This window comes from Apium graveolens, unplaced genomic scaffold, assembly GCF_009905375.1.
Source record: "Apium graveolens cultivar Ventura unplaced genomic scaffold, ASM990537v1 ctg4562, whole genome shotgun sequence".
Classification (NCBI taxonomy): domain Eukaryota; kingdom Viridiplantae; phylum Streptophyta; class Magnoliopsida; order Apiales; family Apiaceae; genus Apium; species Apium graveolens.
In genome coordinates this window covers 1-6376 of record NW_027418595.1, presented here as the reverse complement: position 1 = coordinate 6376, position 6376 = coordinate 1, and the positions used below count along the sequence as shown (strand labels likewise).

Below are 6376 nucleotides of genomic sequence, written 5' to 3'. Positions count from 1 at the left end.
TCCTAAGGCAAGAACTCATCTAATATTTTACAGCAGATTAATCTCCAGTAAATCAAAACTAATTTGATTAAATTGGAAATTAACTGAAATATGAATTATAAATATTTCAGAAATCTCTGCATTTTTGTTTTTCAAATTCAATTAACTTGGAATTTTTCAAATTTTAAGTAAATTGCTTAGTTGTTAATTTACATCTTTAACATGTAAAATTAACAAAAGACATAATTGCATTAACCAAAAGTATTTAGAGAACTGAGTTCTCGATAAGTATAAATTGACTTCTCGACAAGTCATTTTAGGACTTCTCGAGTGAGTCCTCGATAAGTCAATTTACTGACTTCTCGAGTGACTTCTCAATAGGCTTAAAATGACTTATCGATAAGTCCTTGTAGAGTTCTCTAGTAGTGTTCTTTCACATGGTTCTCTACAAGTACAATCTTTTGACTTATCAATAACTTAGAACTGAGATAATTTAAATTGATAAATTATTTTGGTAAAATACTTTTAGAAAATTTATTCTAATTTTATTTTGAATTTATTCAAATAAAAGTTAGAATGAGTTCAGTCCATTTTTTGGACAAATTGGGTATTTATTTGATACTTCGATAAGTCAAGTTTGGGTTCTCTATAAGAGTTATTTAAAATGACTTCTCGACATACTTCACTTCTCAAAGTGACTTCTCGATAGACAAAATCCAAATGTCTATTTTTGAGTTCTCGACAAGTCATTTACTTTTACTATAAATACCCAGACTTCTCGAATATTTTAACTTCAAATTTCTCAAAATTCTAAGCAAACTGAATATTTATTAATTCATATTCTAATTATATGAAGTTAATAAATAACAGATCAAAAGAAGCAAAAAGTATGAAAAACTGAAATAATTTAATTCATAAATTATGTTCAGCAAAATACTTTTGACATACTTTGTCTATAATTACTCTGACTTATTGACATATTTATGTGCTTATGTTTTTTTATGGAAATATGTTAGTCTAATGTAAGTAGACTAGTACATTATGTTTGATGCTTTGAGAAAGCTGATAATGGTTAAATTTATTTGACTGTATGCTGATAGGAGGAGTTACTTTTTGTGTAGGGAGTACTTGTTTATCTGCATGTGGAATAGTTATCATAAATAGTGAACTAAGATTCTTGAGTACTTGCATGGGGAATAGTAACTAGTCATTTCCAACTGTTAAGTATGCTTATGTGATTATTACTCTTATTATCCGGGCAACTCAAGATTCTCTTGGTTTCTATCTTTACTCCCTCTATAAATTGAAACGCTTCACTTTTTATCATTCATCACTACTCTTATTCTCAACAAACATCTAATTTCAAAACTCACCTCATGTTCATCTCTCTCTCTCTCAAATGGATGCCCCAGTCTTCTATAGTCTTATTAATGGAGTTTACCAGCCTGTCCATCATCTGGCTGACGACCAAATTTACTTTGATCTTTTCGGACTTCGTGTCCGTCTCAGGGGGGTTGTCTGCAGCCCCTTTGATATTCCACGTGAGATCTTTGATGAACTCTCATGGGATGATCAAATCAGCATTCTTTTCTTTGAGATGGAAGTCTCTCTGGAGCTGGAGAGACGTGCAAGGGTAGCTGAGCAGCAACGCCTTGCTGTTCTGGAGTTACAGGAGAGGATTATTTCTCTTGCACACTCCATGTCCAGAGCTTACCAGCGCATGACAAGGAGGTTGGAGGCCGAGAAGAAGGATCCCAAATTAGAGTAGTTAGGATTAGGATTTACTTGATGTAATCTGAATCTTAATGTACTCTGTGTTTAATATTAATGAAAATTCTCTTCTTTTTTATCAATTTGTTTTTGTTGCTTGATTGTTTATATCATGATTGCTTTGTGTTTACAAATTAATTAATTATTAGTTTTCCTGTCATAATGCTTGCAACTGTATGTCTCAATGCTTATGCCTAATCAAAACTCCAGATATGTTCAATACATTACAGGTTCAACACAATTCACTCAAACAACAACAGGAAATTTAAAATTTTCAATCAACAGGTATTTGTGTTAAAATGCATCTAAAACATCTATAAACCAAACTGCAGTTCTCCCAGATACAACAACACAAACACAAACTCAAACATAATCCCACTCAGGTGACTCTCAAAAGAAACCTGTTTTACAAAAGGACAACAATTTCATAATGTTCTTCAGATTGTTTTATTGTTTGAGAAGAGAAACCACCACAAACATGGAAAATTTATCAGTTTTTACTGAATATCCCATGAGTATTCCTAATACACCTTCATGTGCAAAACAGTCTTCACAGACTGAAAGGTTTGAGGGTAGTACTCCTGAGGGGGAGCTATCTAAATCCTCTCCAATTCAATTGAAGATTCCTCAAAAGGAACAACTCCCCTCATAACTCTAGCACAAGCTGCCTTAGCAATCAAAGCTAGAAGTACAATTGCCTATGACAATGTCATGAGAAGGGCAAGTATAGCACAGTTATGTGCCAGTGTGCTGCAAGACATACAAGGGTTTGAGGCTGGTGTACATGATAGTAACCTAGTCAAATCCCCCCCCCCCCAATTCAATTGGAGGTTCCCACTACAAGTGAGGAACAACACACTATTAAAACCATAGAGCAATATGTGAGTCAAACTGTGACCCTAGTCACATGTGTTCTTAATGATTCATTTACCTCACAACTTCAAGCTAATATTCTCTTTTATGATGAAATGAGTATGATTAGACCTATATGGATTACCCCTAATCATATAATCACAGACAACTCTTCTCAGCCACCTCTTATTTCTGTAAGTCAAACACAATTGAGCCTTTCATGTGAGAATTAGAGAAAAGATTGAGAGAAAAACAAAGAATAAGAGAGGCAGGATCCTTCCTAGAAAGAGGAGAGGTAGATGAGTGTATGGATTTAGTAATCCTTGTGACGGAACTCTGACTTTCAAAAGTCATGAGACTAGTGCAATGAGAAGTAGTGAGAATACTTATTCAAAAGAACAGGGAGCTTAGGATTTTTTTTTACTAACAGACTTTTTCTGCAGATTTAAGTGAAACCTCTATTTTATTTGATAAACTCATCACCACAAATCTCACTGAAGCTGTAGAAAGTGTTCTAAATGGACAATGACAGTAGCTTCAACAATGTGCATCTAGCTGAATCTTTCTACCTGGAGATAATGTCAAAAAGGGGAGAATATATCTAAATGCCTGCCAAAACAGCTGATGGATGTTGCCAGATAATAAAATATTCTATTCTTCATAGGGGGAGAGAAGAATAAATCTAAATGCAACTCAACAAAAGAAGACCATATGGGAAGATTGGTTTCTGCATTTAGTTAAAGTATTGACATCATCAATCAGAACTTGTACGTAATTTCATAATGAACAAGTTGGGGGAGATTGTAATATATAATTGATGATATCAAAGATTACTGGAGATAATAATGTCATTAATATCTCTGATCAAAGTATGAAGCAAGTCAAATGGACATCTGATTTGAGTAGAAGATTAATGAACTATTATTTTCAGTAATCAGTTAAGCTTGGGGTCAACCCTAAGTAAGTTGTATTGTTATCTAAATTTGTATTTTGTACTTGTAACACTTAAAGTCTGTTAAAATGCAAAGGAGCAGACTTGAGTCTTTTTCCTAAAACAGTATCAAGCCTAAGGATTCTATCTGGAAGAAGATCAAGAAGATCATGCCTCAGAAGAATTTTGAAGAAGCTTGGAGTTGAATAAATCTGTTTGGAGAAAAATACTCTAAGTCAAGATCTCTACAAGTCACAGTTTTAATGTTATAGAGAAGTCATTCGAGAACTCCATAATGGCTTATCAAGAAGTCATTCAAGTTGTAGAGAGTACCGACCGATGAAGAACATCCATCGAGATAGTAGTTTGGCTAGCCGACGGATGACTGCTGTTAGGCACATCCGTCGGGATACAATCACTACTCGACGGATGAGCAATATCCACCGGGATAAAAGAAATGAATGAATTCAGAGTGGAGAAGTCTAGAAAGCTACTAGAGAACTCAGGAAAATATCGACAAGCAAAATTGAAGAATTGAAGATTGGAGATATCAACAAGTCATTCCTTCACTAGAGAACTTAGAGTTATCGACAAGTCTACATTCAGTTAGAACTCTGAGTTATCGAGAAGTCAAAGTGAAGATGTGAAGATTAGAGATTTCGACAAGCTGAAGACCTCTACAAGCCAAACTCAATATGGAGTGCTAGAGATCTCGATAAGCCTATGTACTTATCGAGATGTCAAGTGTTCTATTAATTCAAACTGGAGATCTCGAGGTACAGTCTCAAAGTACAAAATTGCATATCACTTTAATATCCAAGATAAACAATCAACAAATAATCCAATAGCTAGATTGACAAGTCTACAAAAAGCAGCTTGAAGAGTGTGCAAGATCAATGGCAAAGATTAACTGACAGAGGAAGATTAAAGTGAACATGGGATGCTAAAGATATGCTAAGCCAGAAATGGAAGATTTGCTTTTCTATAAATAGAAATGACAAGTGACAGTTTAGAAAAGCTAATAGCATGTTATTTATCCACTGTGTAAACCAGCAGTTAACTGAGTTATAAAGTTAACACTGGTCCTTTAGTTAGAAGCAAAAATTTAGATCAAATCTCTTGTATCAATCTCAAGAATAAGCTGAGCTTTTTAACATCAAAGAGCTTAGAAATTTTGTAGCAAAACAGTCTTAATTTTTAATATAAAATTAAGTGAGTTTTGAAGATCCGTGTTCTTTATTTTCTGCGAGTTTAGATTCTGCATGAACACTTTTCTATACAAGATTTAATTTACTTTGTTCAACCATTAACTTTCAAGAAAAGCCTAAAATCAGAAAAACACATTCAACCCCCCTGTGTGTGATTCATTATCTAACAGGTTCATGTATTTGTTATGCATGATTCGTAGGTAATTTTAACCATCTTACTTGCCCTATGTAATTACGATAGATAACTTGTGCATAAACCGTTATGTTGTCCAATTCTATAGACATATAGGGTCTCAATATAACTGGTGTATATTCAGCTTCTATCTCTTTTATGGATGTCTGGTAGTATGGTATTCATGCACCAAAAGTTGGCATTTATCAGTTTCGTGTTATCTGATTAGTGTCATCACCATTACATGCTAAGGTTAAGAACGAAAAAGCTATTGAATGAAGTACTTAATGATGTTAGAATCCCATGTTTGTGTCATATATATTCAATTCTATTTACTCTCTTAGTTAATGTTATATAGTATAATTCTCAATAGTTAATCATAGTATAATCAAAAAACCCAATTTATTATTCATCTTAGCATTGAATAATAGCCATACATGGTTGCATAAGGGCATAAATCATAAAGTTAATCTAACCAGTCTCTATGAGAATGAACTAGAAATAATTCTATATTACATGTGATCGCGTATACTTGCGTGAATTATTAGCGCATGCTTAGCGACTACAAGTTTTTGGCACCACTGCCGGGGACACGGTGTTAACTTTTAGTTTATGTGTTTGTCATCAGTGATCGTAAAGTTCATTGACTCGGACATTGTTACTTACTTACTCTTTTCCTTGTCGTATTTCAGGTACTCTAACGAGCGTGTATGCATACGCGTTCGCGGGCTCGTTAGAGAACTCTGGATCAAGCCGAGAGAAGCTGTAGTGATTCGAAGGGAAGTTTTTGAGGATGAAGAGAAAGTAGAAGAAGAAGGGAAGTCGAGGAACCAACTTTAGTAGTGATGGGAGATCAAGCAGAAAATCCTAAGGCTCTGATGGCCTATTCTCAGCCTAAGATCAATGATATTCAGTCGAGCATCATCAGGCCCAACCATCTCGGCTAACACTTTTGAAATCAAGTCAGCACGATTCAGATGATACAGAACTCAGTTCAGTTTGGGGGTCTCCTACAGAGACCCCAACATGCACATCAGGGATTTCAATCGGACATCTGCGACACTTTTAAGTTCAATGGGGTGACTGAAGATGCTATCAAGCTTCGACTCTTCCCATTCTCTCTGAGGGATAAAGCCAAGTGCTGGTCCATTCCAACCACCAGGTCTATCACCAAATGGGAGGATCTTGCTCAAAAGTTTCTCACTAAATTCTTTCCTATGGCGAAGACTGCTGCAATCAGGAATCTTACTCAGTTTGCTCAGCAAACTGGAGAATCTCTGTGTGAGGCTTGGGATCGATATAAGGAGATGCTGAGGAAGTTCCCACACCATGGCATGCTGATTAGATGATAAAACTGTTTTTACAATGGTTTGGGCGCTCAGTAGACCTATGCTCGATGTAGCGTCTGGTGGAGCCTTACGGGCTAAAAGCTATAATGAAGCTTATGAGTTGATGAGCTCATGA

General features: G+C 35.2%; 1 non-coding gene across 1 annotated transcript; it reads right to left on the bottom strand.

The window, feature by feature from the left end:
* Positions 1-6144: 6144 nt before the first annotated feature.
* Positions 6145-6248, bottom strand: LOC141702036 (small nucleolar RNA R71). Its single transcript, XR_012566984.1, has one exon. It is a non-coding gene; the product is annotated as a small nucleolar RNA R71 (small nucleolar RNA).
* Between the last annotated feature and the right edge of the window lie 128 nt (positions 6249-6376).